Source organism: Hirundo rustica, chromosome 2 (genome assembly GCF_015227805.2).
Source record: "Hirundo rustica isolate bHirRus1 chromosome 2, bHirRus1.pri.v3, whole genome shotgun sequence".
Lineage (NCBI taxonomy): Eukaryota > Metazoa > Chordata > Aves > Passeriformes > Hirundinidae > Hirundo > Hirundo rustica.
Genome location: NC_053451.1, coordinates 29,940,993 through 29,955,790, shown reverse-complemented (window position 1 = coordinate 29,955,790; position 14,798 = coordinate 29,940,993). Strand labels below are relative to the sequence as shown.

At 44.9% G+C, this 14,798-nt stretch overlaps 1 protein-coding gene across 3 annotated transcripts in view; it reads left to right on the top strand.

Annotated features, from left to right (window-relative positions):
- Positions 1-3,774: 3,774 nt before the first annotated feature.
- Positions 3,775-14,798, top strand: part of TSPAN9 (tetraspanin 9) — a 179,098-nt gene continuing 168,074 nt past the window's right edge. The window contains exon 1 of one of the 3 annotated variants that reach the window (XM_058419320.1): positions 3,775-3,791. The gene's annotated coding sequence lies outside the window, so the exon portion shown is untranslated. Of the gene's footprint in view, positions 3,792-5,227; positions 5,371-14,798 lie in introns of those variants that run through there. The other 2 variants (XM_040055569.2, XM_040055567.2) reach the window with 2 other exon arrangements.

Sequence of the window (14,798 nt, the reverse complement as noted above, 5' to 3'; positions counted from 1 at the left end):
TGTTATTGCTAGTCCCAGCCAGGTGACCAAGCCACCCAGGACTACATTAACTACATCCCTGCAAACCAGGCAGCCCCTCCAGCTGCCACCAAATGGATGGCACCAAATGTCTACAGTCCATTGCTGATGCATGTACCTGCCTGTTTCAGCCCTGTGCAATTTCCTTCCTGATCTCTGAACCATGTGTGGAGCAGGCCACAAATCAAATAAAACCTCACTAGTAAGAAAAAGACTGACCCTTGGGAAAAGTATTTTTGGCCAACACAGACAACAATGTTTTGAAATTAAGCCTGTACAGAGAGAGGGCAGAGAAAGTCCCCAGCAATGGAAAATTCCTTATGATGTGTATTAACACTCTCCTGCAAACATGAGCTTGGTGCCTTGCATGCGTTTACTGCAGGTTTACACCACAAAAGCAGAGCCTATGGAAGTCAGTCCCTGACGAAGATGAACGACATAAGTCCACTTAGTCGGTTAGCTGATCATGAATAAAACTACATTAACCACAGACTTAAGATGTTATCAAGGCAGTAAACACAAACCAACAGACTGAGGAACAGATGACATCTTTGCACAGTTGGTTTTTGGATGCTTGTGCAGGGTTTTTTTTCAACTTAATAGCAGTGGAAGATTCTTCTCTGGCACTATCCCTTTCTGTGCTTGTGGAGTTCGCAGCTCCCTGGTGTCAATAACCAGGCTCAGCAAGAGACATCTACCTGCCTTTAAAATTCAGTGGAGAAAGGAAAAGAAAATTCATATGTCTGGGAGAGTGCACTTTTATGTAGGCCAAGAGACAAAGAAGATTTAGTAAAGCTAAGAGGCAAAAGAAGTACTGAAAATTTTGAACTGGACTAAAAGGCTTCTGTCCCCTTGCAGAATGGGTGAGATCCATGCAAAAATACTTCAAAGACTGGAAGGACTGTAGTTCTCTGTCCCCAAGGCTTCCTTTCTTGGAATTTCACCAGAAGAAACCAGACAGTGCATCAAACTAAGAGCCAGCTGCAATTTTGCTAAAAATAAAGCAAAACAAACACAAAATAGCAGCATATGTAAAAAAAAAAGAGCCTAGTTTCAAGAGAAAAGGCTAAATTGAACTCTAAAGAAAAGAACCAACAACAAATGAGGATGTCAGAGTGCCTTACAAGTTTAATTTCTGCTAGGGCAGAAATACCAGAATTATTAACTTAACCTTTAAGAACTTGCTGTAAAATCAAAGGAAAAAACATTAAAAGCTGATTCCCCTGGTCACTTTACAGCCACAACACTGAGACCTTAGAAGGTAAAGTGACAAAACAGAGACCTAAATATCCATGTTTTCTTTATGACAAAGCACTTTAAAAATTTCCATTTAACTGATTCCTTTTTTTTTTTTCCTAATGTACGTGTTGCAGTTTATCAGCCCTAATTTGTGCAGCTACTCCTGCTTGTGGAATCATGTCAAACTGAATTACTAAAATGATTCCATGTACTGATAGTCTTCTGAGATAAGACCGACCATGGGTCTAAGCAACACAGAACAAGGTAAGACAGGAGTCCTCCCTTCATCTTCACTTGAAAGCAAAAAAGGAACACTTCAGGTAAGACAAGTTCATTTGAATTTATTCATGTATCTGTGGTGAGGGGGTGGCAACTTCTTAAGCTGACATTGCCAACAAAGAAAACACGTAGGTAGGCCTAGAGGCAAAGGTAGGGATTTAAATCTCTTCTTCAGTATCTAGACCCAAGAATCATTATTTCCTTGAGTATTACACACATGCTTTAACCTTTAGTGCAATGTTTCCCAGTGTCCTTCTCTTCCCCATTACCCAGCTCATTTTTGTCTTGCTTCTTTAATATCTTGGACCAGATGAAGGAGTTGAAGATCTTGTGTGGTTAGAGCAAAGAATAAGCGCTAATTCAGACAGGTGAAGACACCCTCTTGAGCTGTAGAAGGGGCAGAAATAACATATACTGTGCCTTCAAGAAGCTGCCAGGGGATCATGCTGTTTCACCAATCCTGCAAGCAGAGTCTACAACAAAACCAAGCAGGAAAGCAACAGACAACTTGCATGCTTGGAATGAAACTGCAAGATCAGAGGTACTCTCTATGAGGGACGGCTAGTCAGGAGCTTAGGCTGACCACAGTTCTGTACATAACCCCACAGACCATGGTGCAGTCCCAATCCTCTTGGGAAGCCAGATCTACTACAGATGCAGATCTACTACACTGGAAGCCGTGTTTGCCTCCATTTAACTGCATATGCTGGTTCAGTAATTAGTCAAGACTCCAAATCTGTAATTCATACAATTTTGGCCTCTTAAATGAGCCACAAAAGTATTCGTGCTGATTCTGAGGAAAACTAATAGACCATCTTTAGAGAAAAGCATCCCCCTCATCTCCTTCAGGTGCAAAATACAACAGTGACAATGTTGTACCTGAGTATAAGAAAAATTAGAAAGTCTAGATGGATAATCTCTTTCTGTCAAAAAGAGAAGCAAAGACTTTGAATTTCAACCTCCTTAATTTCCCCACAGCACTCAGCTCTGTTGCCATGTTATGATTTCATCTGAAGTGGGTGGCTGGGACCAAAGCCACAGACTTGCTATTACAGTAGAGGGGGTACATCCTATGAATTAAAATGGAAAGAGTCCTTTTCTAGATGCCTCATGCAGCTACTCAAAGCTGTTCTCAGAAGCTGCATGTAGCCTTCAGGACTGGTCAGATGCCATGGATTCAGGTACACAAAATCACAGAATTAACGAGGTTGGAAAAGACCTTTGAGATTATCAACCTATCACCTAACACCACCTTGTCAACGAAACTGTGGCAGTAAGTGCCACATCCGTTTTTTTTTTAAACACCTCCAGGGATGGTGACTCCACCACCTCCCTGGGCAGCCCATTCCAATGCTGAACCACTCTTTTTATGAAAACCATTTTTCTAATGCCTAGCCTAAACTTCCCCCTGGTGCAGCTTAAGACTGTGGCCTCTCATCCTGTCGCTGGTTGCCTGGGAGAAGATGCTGATGAAGTGCAACTCCTTCTGTTCCTCATTGTATGGAGAACATCAGAGTGCCTCTGATTTAGATTTGGTGGCATGTGGAAGGTAGCTAATTGAAGCTCAAAGACAGGTCTAACATTACTTTCCTAAACTTACTGGCATAGTTGAGAAGAGACCTGCAGATAAGTGCAGTTTCCTCAGGACAAAGTACATCTACAGTATCAGTCACTCCAGTCCTGAGTTTCACAGTGATCCTCAAGCTCTTCCCTAAATGATCAGGCTCACACAAAGCTCCCATATATGTTTTATTTTTTTCCTGTGCATATTTTACCTTTTTTTCAAGGCAGACACCAAATGATGACTTGATTTCACATATTGATTTTTCACTTTGACTTGAACTATAGAAATCCCATACACTTGGGTATGAAGCTGCTTTGCTTATTCAACAGGTAAAGAGCACAATATCATGCTGTTTCCTTTAGAGTGAACAACTGACCAACAATAACACCACCACCAAATGTATCAAATGTGTTCTCACTGTCTGCTGACTTAGTGTGCTGCTTGCCTTTCAGGAAGTGGTTGTTTATTTCCAAAGTTTAAGTTATTTAAAGATTGGCATCAATTCTGGAATTCTGGAATAAAGATCTTTCAGTCCTCAGGTGTAATGGGATTTGCTGCATTAGAGCTACAGCATCCAGGAGATGGACTCTTCTTGGAATCTGCAAGCAAGGAACCAAAACAAGTTCTCTCCACAGGTCTCTTTATCTCTTGCTCCATTGCAAGACATATTTCCTTCACTGCTTGCTTTAAGGTAAACACACAGGAATGTTTGTGTATTTCTGCACGTAAATAAATGACTAACAAGAGAGCTGCTGCATATGCTTCTCTTCTGGGAGGGAGAGAAACAAACATGCAGCAAATGACAGTTGTGTTGCTGGTAGCACTGCTACCAGGATGCTTTGAGTCTGTTGAACCAAGCAGTTTATAAAAATCCACTTAAGACATGATGGAAGGTACAAGAGAATATATTTGATGTAGACATCACTTTGAATTGAGAAGTGTGACAGCAACAGTACCAGAGAAGGAAATGAGAATACACGGGGGACCTAGGAATGTGAAACAGATCTTCCTTCTGCAAAAACATTTATGGTAAAGCCTTGAGTTGCTCTTCATACACTGTAAAATAGAGTTCCTCTCAGGAGGCCCATGTCCATAACTGCACTGCTCTACTTCTGTAGGCATCCTCTGCCTCAGCTCTAGGTTGTTTGCCTGGGACGTAACACTTCACTTTGTGGTCCATGCCAGAATCTTCCGCAGCTCTGTTAAGACAACTCAAGAGAGTGTTCTGCTGGAGAGAGTTCTTAAAGTTGACTTCATTAAGCTTTTGTTCCACTTCCACTTCTGACACCCAGAGGAAGGCAGGTCGGGACTTTCTATACCATGTCAGATCTTCCTTATGGCCCTGTCTCTCAGAGCACCACAGGTAAGAATCATCAAGATCGGAAAAGACCTCCAGGAGTCCTGTCATAAACCCAGGACTGCTGTGTCCAGTGCTAAAACAAGTCTCTAAGCACCATAGACACTTTTTGGAATAATTCTATGAATGGTGACTCGACCACTTCCCTGAACAATCTGTTCCAATGTTTGAACACCCTTACAGTGAAGAAATATTTCCTATTTTCCTATATAAACCTCACCTGGCACAGTTTGACACTGCGTCCTCTCATCCTGTCACTTGTTACCTGGGAGAAGAGAACCGACCCACGCTTGTCTACAACTGCTGCTGTGACCTCAGAAAGCTCAGAGGAGCGCTCAGACACGCTTTCCCGCTGTGTTAGAAGCCATAGCAACACCGGCAGTTGTGGTGGGCTTCGGACCACCGAGCAGCTCAGCCCGGGTTTGGCGTTCGCAGCGGCGGTCAGGGCTGCGCTCCGGGCCGCCTGCGGGCACGGGCACCAGCCCTGCCTACCCGAGCCCGGGGCACACATCCAGCCGCGGCTCCCTCGGGGCAGGGGGAGGCTGAGGGGGTGCACCGAGGGATGCTCCTGGCGCCCACCCCGGCGGCTTCCCGGAGGGTGCCGCGGGCGGCAGAGGGAGCGGGGCGAGCTTCGGGCAGAGCTCTGCCAAAGGGGCTCCGGAGGGCGCGGGATGGAGCGGGCGCGGTGCGCCGAAGGAACGCGCCCGCACCGCTCCCTCCCTCCATCCCTCCCTTCCCTCCTCCGCGGGGCTGGAGCCTCCCCTGGGCAGCGCCCCCAGCTCCTCCCCGCTCGGTAACGCCGGTCCGAGCCCCTCCTCCCGTTTCCGCTGGCAGGAGCTGGGGCCGTGTCCTGCCCTACCTCCGCCGCTCCCCCAGCACTCGGCCCCATCCGGCCCGGCCCAGGGACGCGCGGGTGAGCCCCGGCGCCGCGGGGGGCGAGGGCTGGCGGGGACCTGCGGGCGATTCCCGGCCCTGGGAGAGGGGAGGCGGCCGCAGCAGGGCGGCGCGGGGCGGGGGTGCCGGGGGCTGCCCGTCGCGGGGGTCGCGGGATGCCGGCCCGGCCGCTGGAGATGCTGGGGAGCGGCGGGGTCCCGGCGGGATGGGGGTGCGGGTGGCTCCTAGGGGTGAGGAGTGTCTGCTGGAAACAATAACCACACGCGCCCCCCCTCCCCCCCCTCCCGGTGCCTGTGTGATTTTTGCGGAAACAGGAAAGTTAGTTCAGAGGGATGAGGCGAGCCCGGCGGCGTCTGCGTGCGCGGTCCTGCTCTCGGCCGCGGAGCCCGCGGCGCTCATCCCGCACGGGAGCGGCTGGCTTCGGCTGGGGATGGATTTGTCCCCGCCGCCGGGAAAAGCACCCCTGGGACAGCGCTGCTGCAGGCGGGGGCTGCCCCTGCTGCGGCCGCCCCTGCTGTGGCCTTGCGCTCCCCCCGAGGTGCGGCGGGAGCGAGGGGCTGGGAGCGCGCAGGACACGCGTGAGGGGGAGGCTGCGCCCGGCCGGGATGGGAGCGAGCCCGCCCGGGGCTGACAGCTCCGCTCGGCAGCCGCCCGCGGACGTGGTGCCAGCGGTTCCTGCCTTCCCCCTTCTTATGTAAAACTTGACTCCAGCGTGGCCTTTTCCTGTTCGAGCTTTTGGAAACTTTTTCTTGCCGAGTCTTGGATATCCGCCTGCCACCGTGGGAGGTGGGAGCTCTGTGAGCTCTGCCTCTCGGGGAGGCCTTCAGCTCCAGGGATTTCTGATGGGCAAGGGGGAAGACCTGTGGTATGGGGATGCTGTGTTAAGGAAAAAATTAGACTAGAAGGGTGAGCTGCATTTCTCTGCTTAATCATTTTATCAACTGTTTTGTTCTGTGCTTTTACCCTGTGTTTTGAACCACAGGAATGGGGACACCTGATTTTCCCACCTGACTGCACTGAACTTACTTTAAGACCTGGGCACAAGTCACCTGGGATATGTCTTGGTAAAAGTTAAATATTCTCTAGAACAGCCATGGGAGTCAAATCACGCAGTTTGTTTGGGCTCTTGGCCCATTCCTAGATGGGCCTAAACGTTGCCTGTGGAAGCCAAACCTTAACATGTTCCTGTAGCAAAGTTGTTAGTAACAGGTGCCACAAATTGTTTTAATGGTTTGTTTGTTAAGCTGGCAGTGGAGTCCTTTGTAGCCAGGGTGTATAACTGCAAAGGAGAGCAGCCACTGAAGTGTGCATTGGTATGAGTTGTGTTGGCATGGAATGTGGGGCCAAAGTTAGTGCTCAATCACTTTTAGAATGTCAAAAGGTAAATTATCAATGTGATGTTGAGAACACCAAGGAAAAAAGGAAAAAAAAAACAAAAACGGTCCTTGCAATTTTATGTCCTTTTCTTCCATTTTGCATTTTTCCCGAGCTCCAAGTATGAAAACTGATGGAGCTAATATAGCTTCTGCCTCCAGATCTTTCTCTTTTATATTTTTAGACATGTCATGATCAAATTGCAAATTCTACAGAAAAAGCCTTTTCTATAATGAGGCTGTAAGTCTTGTGGCAAGCTTGGTTTTGGGTACCTGCACTTTCTTTAAACCTAATTCTCATTAATAAAGCTGCATAAGAAGACCTTGGGGTCAGAACATAAATGCAATGTCATTTGCATTATTCAGGCAAAGCTCTGAGATTATAATGGCCTTGTTGAGCAGGATAGAGGGTTAATGGTGAATGTCAGTGTTATCTTAGCTATTTTTGTTATTTTAGCAGAAAGTAGCTATCAGAGATGCATATCCCACAGTCTTTGCTTTCTGTGCTATTTTAAGTTATTTTCTTCCAAAGCATGCCAAACCTCAGCCTGTCCATGAGGGTATTTCCATCACAACTGTGTATTTTTAGTGTTTAACCCCTGTCTCCCCAAACACACAAACAAAAAACTGCAATAGGAAAGTGAAACACAGGAAGAGCACAAATTAAAATAGCAAACCAACACTGGGGCAGCAGCACTGAATGGAGGAGTCACTTTCACATTTGTGTCACAAGTGAAACTAGCAAGTTTGCCCTAGAGAGCCCAAGGCTTTGTTTTGGTATTACTCTAGAGAGAGCTGGAGCATAAATGACTGTTTATTTTAGAAGTTGTATGTTAATATTCCCGAGGTACTTGGGTTTTACAATGGAAAACCCATCTTACTTTTCCCCTTTTGTCATATTTCAGTCGTGCTGTTTGCAAATGGCTGGTGCCCTGTTAGTTTTCTACTTTGAATATCACTAGATTTATTGATGCATGAGAAAAAGAGATGAGAATGCTTTAAAGAAGCTGAGCATGAGGCAGTGTTGTGCCCTGGAAGTGAAGGCTGCTGACAATACTCAGGACTGTTTTAATAAGACTGCAGCCAGTACCCAAGGAAGTGATTATCATCAACGGGGTCCAGGATTCACACACGTGGCTGGAGGCAGGGCACAGCCACAGCACAGGTTGGGCAGGCACTGAAGGCCACAGGCAGAGCTAAAATGGGGTTCCTGGTGCCATGAGCAGAGAGCAGGGGTGGATGTGAGGCTAAGAGAGCATTTAAAGGCCTTCCAGTGCTGTCAGAGCCCTGGTACAGCCTGAGGATTTTATACTGAGGGAACTAGGCTTGTTCAGCCTGGAAAGGAGAAAGCTTTGATGGGACCTGTAGAGACCTTCTGGTACTTTAGAGGAGGTTCTCAAGAGGACAGAGCTTCACTTTGGTATATGGTGACTGCATGAGGGACAACAAAGGAAAGTTGAAATGAGGTTCAAGATAGATGTCATTTCCAGCAATGAGGACAGTGAGATGCTGGAACAAGTTGCTCAGAGGAGTTATGCAATGTCTGTCCTTGGTTTTCAAGGCCAAAGAGGCTGAAGTCCTATTGTGACCTCATACCCTGTGTAAGGTAGAGCATGATGGAACCCCCACAGGCCTGCTCCAACATGAATTCTCTGATCCTGAGATCAAGCAGCCATTTGGTCTGAGAAGGAAGGAGGAGTGTAAAACAATGGCAATACTTGTAAATACCTCAGGTGAAGAAATGAAGGTTTTAGGATGCTGACGTGTTGCTAAGATGCTAAAAGAAATTAAATTAAAAACTTTCCTCACTATGCTCACAACTTCTTCTGGGAAGGTGTGTGTGTGGGTAGGGGAATGGTTTGTATTTGTAAACTCACTTTCCTTTAATGATTCTCAAAGTACACAGTGTCTTTTTGGTGTAACATCACTTCAAGATGTGTTCTGGAATAGATCAAACCACGTTCTTTCAAATTTCATGTAGAAGGTGTGATGACAATAAAGCGTGGTGCTGAGCTTGGGGGAAGACAGTGTATAGCCAGGGAATAGCTCTTACCTGAGGGTTATCTTCTTTGACTCTCTAGAAAATGGAATAAAGATGCCAGGAGCAGCAGATCATTTCCCCATTTGTGCTGTAGTTGTTAACACACCTTAGGATTGAGTCAAGCCTGGTAAGGCCATCTCAGCAATACCCAGACAATGTGAGTGGATCAGAAATAGGTATTTGTCTTTTCCTCTCTACGTGGTAGTGGAATTGTGGAAAAGTAGGGATGTGCTCAGGAAGTGCCGTCTCTTCGCTCAGTGCAATGCATGTTAGAATTTAATTTTGGAGAGAGGTACTTGTTGGGAAGATACAAACTTCTGTATATTTTACTCAGGTGTTAACAAGATACTTTATTGGAGACTACAAGTATCACTAGTGCACTCTGCACTTCCTCTTCATCTCTCCTGATCTCCTAAAACTGACTTCCAGAGGCTGTTTCTGCTACTCCTTGTAGCCTCCCTCAACGAAACATGCATTGCTAAATGTCACTGCTGTGTTTCCTGGGGAAAAAACCCATCAAATCTGTCCTGTGGGTCACTTTCTGTGGTTCAGTGACATGTTTTCTGCAGTGTGTTTGTCATGAGGCTGGACTCTTTTCTCCAGTGAAAGATGCTGGATGCTTTGCTCGTTGCACAGGTGTTTCTGGGAAGGTGATGTCTCTGAGTTAAGTGTTAATACAGCTGAACAGCACTGTTGCTTAAATGTCTTTCAAGGTCTACCTCACCTTTTCCTCTGTTTTCTGATGGTATTCCAAACACTTGCATTTATTGCTGTCAAAAAATAAACCTTGAGGGCTACAGTTTGTAGAATGAGGCGTGATCCTTGGGCAAAGCCCAGCTGCTGCAAGGTGTTACTGTCTGCAAGTCCAGTAAAAAAAGGAGGCACCTGTGCTTCACATGGAAGAAAGAACAGATAGGAAATGTGAGGTCCTGAGTAAGTAATGAGCTGTGTTTTGTGAGATGTATTAGTGAGTTATACCACCTGTTGAGGAGGGGTGAAACAGTTCTATTGTTATAAAAGCTTTTAAAATCAAGAGTATAAAATGGACAGGCATGTTGTAGGGATAGCCAGGCAGATGGGGCAGACTAAATCATAAACATATGCTCCGATAAGCCTTTAAGTGGACAAAGGTATTAATTAAGAGCAGCATTTCTTTACAGTGATGTGACTATAATGATGTAATATTATGATAACACCGAAGTAGCACCATACATTTAAAAGATTTTAAGTTTGCATTGATCTTTGTTTCAAAAGGTATAACAGGAAAAATTATATAAGTTTTTCGAAAGGGCTTTTCCCTTTTGCTGTCAGAGTTCTCCTTTCTAACGCAGACGCTGTCACACTGTTCTAACACCCGATATTTCTGAAGGTGGAAGTGACTAATAGCTGGGTGTTTATTTCCATGATCCCTGTTACAAGTGCAAAAGGGGAAACAAACTGCATTAACTAGTGAAAAGCTGATGGTATTTTTGAGGCCGAGTCACTGCATGTCTCTAGAATCAGCTGAACTGTGTTAACTGGGCTTTAGTTTCTACTCTGATACTGCTCAAGTAGAGCTGCCTTCACCCTGGGCCGTCCTCCCTGGTTTACAAGTGCTTGGATTGGTCTGTGTAAGCTCAGAGTGAGGGTACGATGGAATACATCAACCTCATGCAGGCACAGGACCACAGGAGCTGCGTTATCTCTGTGCGGCGTGTCTGGGCAGGAGGCAGGGCTAGACTGGAGAAGGAGCTCAAGGGGGAGTGGGTGGGAAGGCAGGAGCCTTGCGGAGGCACTAGGCTAAGGGAGAGGAAGTCTGCAGTCCTCCCCTGGGAGGAAGGGCTGAAAAGGAAGGATGAGGTGGTACGCTGAACAGAGAGCTGAAATGTCACACCCTGTCAGCTGGTTTGAAGGAGGTTTAGCTCAAAATTTTGAGACTCTGTTCTCGGGAAGAGGGATCAGTGCAAATCCTAGAGGGTAGAGGGCTCTGTGAACTCTCCTATATTTCCTTTAATTTCACTCTTAATTAAATTCATTTGACCTGGAGGATTGAGTGAGGCAAAGCTTGAAGTTGGAGGAATCCTGGGTTTAGGACATCGGTGGGAAGAACCCAAGTGACTTATCTTGTGCAATTGGGTAGTCAGTGCTGTTTCCTCGAGTGCCTTATTGTATGTAGTGTGCTGACAATCACATTTATGGTGATTGCAGCTGTACTCCAAACTCATGTTGAGCACTGGCAAGGAGACTTTTTGTTTTCATTTGCACATTTCTAAAGGTTAAATAATTGAAGAATGCTTTTGGAAGCATACTTTCCTTTCTGTTTCTCTACTGCTGTTTTTTAGCCACAGCTCTGCATACAGTTCAGTGTAAGGTGGTTCTGCCCAGTATGTTCATCCAGCTTTATTTTAAGCAGTTCCTTGATTTTGTAAATATATACTTATCCTAAAATCAGCTTTGCATTCCATTTTATTTTAAGACTGTAACCATATGTGAATGAAGGTTGTTACCTGACTTTGTTTGAAGAAAGTGCAGCTGAAGTTGTGAAGGGTTGAAAGCAGTGTTCTGGGAATGCCTAGTATGTTGTTTCTGCTGGAGGACAGTCTGCACAGTATTGTTTATATGTATTTATATACATGTGGACGAAATACCATTAAGGAAATGGGATAATGGTTCTGGCTGTAGAGGGGACCTGTGCTGACATGCAGATGGGAGCATGTCTCCTTGTAAAATAAAAACCTAAATGACTGGCCTAAAAGCCTGTAAAGGAAACCTTCCAAGTATAAATTAAGTGGTTTTTTTTCGTACATCAGAGCTTTTGGATCTCTCCAGTGCTGCTGTGCTGTCTCACAAAGTTTTGCCAAGTAACAGTGGCTCTGAGTGTTAGAAAAGCTCTTGCTGATCTGTTTCCCAGCAGTGGAGAAAGCAGCTGGACTGGCAAGACTTTGCATTCATAGAACCTGGGGCACTGTGGACAGCAGCAGAGGCACCTATAGGGAGCATATAAATAGCACAGATACCTGATGCTAAGATATTGTGTGCCATCAAAGATGAAGATCAAGAGGGAAAAACTGCAACTCTGGGAAAATTCCCAGTATATTCCCCTCACAGGGGGAGGATCCCAGGATGGAAGATCAGCTAAATCCTACACACTGAAACTTCTCCTGTTTCATGTGGGAAGACTTAGGACAGTATTCCAGGTGAATATGGTCAGAGATTAGGATATGAAGGCCATGGTAAAAGTAATTGCTGACACCAGTGATCCTATCTGAAGACCATCTGTAGAGGAAGGGATTTCATTGAGAACTGGAGCTTTTTGGATGTGTGCTCTATTCTAGTTATATAGAAGGCAAAGTAAAAAGGACCATGAGGTAGAGAAGGGGTTTTCTAGGGAGAACCAGGAGGAGGAAATGAGAACAGAGTTGTAAGTTCCCACACCGATGTAAGTTCATCTGTATGGCTTTCAGTTTTCTAAGTTCCATGTTGATGCACGGTTTTCCTGGTGAATGGTCACCACAAAGTACCTCACAAGACTTATGCAAGAAACTCTGTTTCATTTGGTTCTCCTTAAAATAATTTCTTAAGACATCTTTCTTAAAGTCAGTTTGCCTTGAAGAATCCACCTTCAGTTTCCTACTCTCCAGAGACACCCAAGCAATCTATTGCATCTTGTTTTCTTTTATGAAAACAAAATGTCCTGCTTGTGTTTCATCATAGATTGTTTTTCACAGCTATTTAGCCTCTATCTTCGGTTCTTCCTTCTTATTCTGTTCTCTGTCAGTTCCTCTGAAAAGCTGAGGAAGTTCATTCTATGGGAAGAGCAGAAAAATTTTGCTGTCTTTAGTCCCTTTCTTCTTTGCTGTTTCTACATTAAACCACAAAAGGGAAATAAAATTGATCCAAGTAATTTAGATATGTAGGTGTTTTTTTCTGAAATGTTTTTAAAGGGCTTTTTAAAGAGAAATGTTGCTTCATTTAGGAATGTCCATCTTTTTCCCTGCTTTAGCAAGTACTCTTTAGTTTCTCTGTTTTTAAAATTTGAAAGTAATTTATCAAAATCTTCTTAAGGCCCTTGTTTGTTTTGAAGGTACTAAGTCATCTCCCTACTTTACTTTCAAGAGATACCGAGAATGATGTTCATTGCTCTGTGTTGTTCTTAAGTCTTTAGTAGAAGATCACTACCAGACTATTTCTGCTTGTATCACTGGGCAGCCCAGTTTCTGTGTCAAAGATCTGTAAGTGGTTAGAGCTGGAGGTTTTAATTTTATTAATAAAATGCATTCATCTCATGCTTTGGGTACAAAATATCCCCGTGGCAAACTCGAAACTGTCAAGGACAACCAAAGTAGGTACTTAGCTGTGATGATGACATTGGTCCAAAGCACCTATTTACAAAAGCAAACAGACTTTGCTTGCCCTTGGGCTATGGTTTGAGAAACTGAAAGACAAGAATGCTTTAGTTTAGGGGAGAGGTGTGGTGATGTACCTAGGAGGATATAAGTGCCTACCAGTCACTGAGCTTTCCAGAGGAGAAAAGATCAGCATTTTCTTCTTCGAGGTTTTGTTAGGCCTCATGTTATAGGACTTGTGCTTTGGAAGGGAGACTTGTCTCCTTACTTTATTCTGCTCTGAACTGTGGATTGAACAGGTCGCCTGACTGCTGAGTACAGTTCCCTATTCTTGTAAAAAACTGTACTCAGCAGCCAGACAACCTGTTCAGTTCAACTGTTTAGTGAAAGATTCAAGTTCTTGAAGGATTTGCAGAGTGGCTGTTCCTTGTGCAACAATCTTGTACCTACCCAAGCCATGTAGTGAATCTGTGGGGAGCATGAACTGAGCTCTTCAATTCTGTTCCATGAACTTTCTTCTCACCACTTCTGGTCTGTCAGAAGAGTCTTGTTTCTTTGGTTTTATTATTAATGTTTACCTTTGCCAGCAACAAGACCTCTTTAACAGTTTTCTTGCAGGCATTTCATTTCCCTTTCTTAATTTTACTATGTAGAGCTGGCTTTTGTCAAGCCAGTCAGTGTACCTCTGACATGGCTAGGACTGCTACCTGTTTTACAGGATTACATGACTTGGAGTGCTCCTCTCAGACCATTTCTGCCTTTGCTACAGATTGTGCTGTGTTCATGACTGGCTTACATCGGTGGTGAAGAAAGTTCATCTGTAAGTGTAGCTGACAGCACTTTGTGTGTGACCGCAGTTTGACTAACTAGCCCACGTGTACACCATGGAACTGTGGGAGTCTTGGCTAATCTAATTCCTGATTTTTTTTAAAAAATACATATTTTATTTTATTATTTATTAGTTATTGCTTAGCTACCCTTGACTTCAGTGTGAGGACTTCAGTGGCTGAAGTTGTTGTGTCACTGAGGCGCTAGGTTAGGTTGGGGGGATGCCTGCAAGTGCTCGCCATGGAGACTGATACCGGTAATGAGTTCATACAGCATTAGTTCACTTTAACAAAGATGTACAGAAGTGATGTGCATCATCTCTTGAAATGTCCGTGTGCTGAAGCAAGTGAGTAAACAGACTGCCTGAAATCAACAGCGATGTTTCATTGTCTTACTTGAGACAGTGAACAAGGCAAAGGGAAAGCATTCATTTCGAAATCAACAGCAATGGAACGATGGAAACATTTCCATTGACCAATTTTGGTGAATAATCACAAAAAAAAAACTTAGTCTGTACTTCTTCTTCTGTTTGCAGCTGCAATAATATTGACGGGCTTTTAAACAGTGGAGATGGCACTGTTCCATGTTTTTCCTGCATGTGGTTGAAGGAAATACTAGTCTCACTTTGCTAACTGTTGCACCCTTCTGACATTGGGGTGATGCTATTAGAGGCTTGAAAGCTGCTGTATGAATTTGAGAAGGTGGGGTTCTTTCTGTTGTGTGGTTTTGCCTTCACTGGTTGTCCTAGAGGCGGAGGACTCTTTGTTGTACTAGAAGCAAAGGTGAAGCACCAGTCAGAGAGCAAGGCTACTGGAGGAGAGTTTGTGAGGAAGGGCCTTGCTTAATTTCTAGTTTGGCTGCTGTAAGTAGGTCATCAGGA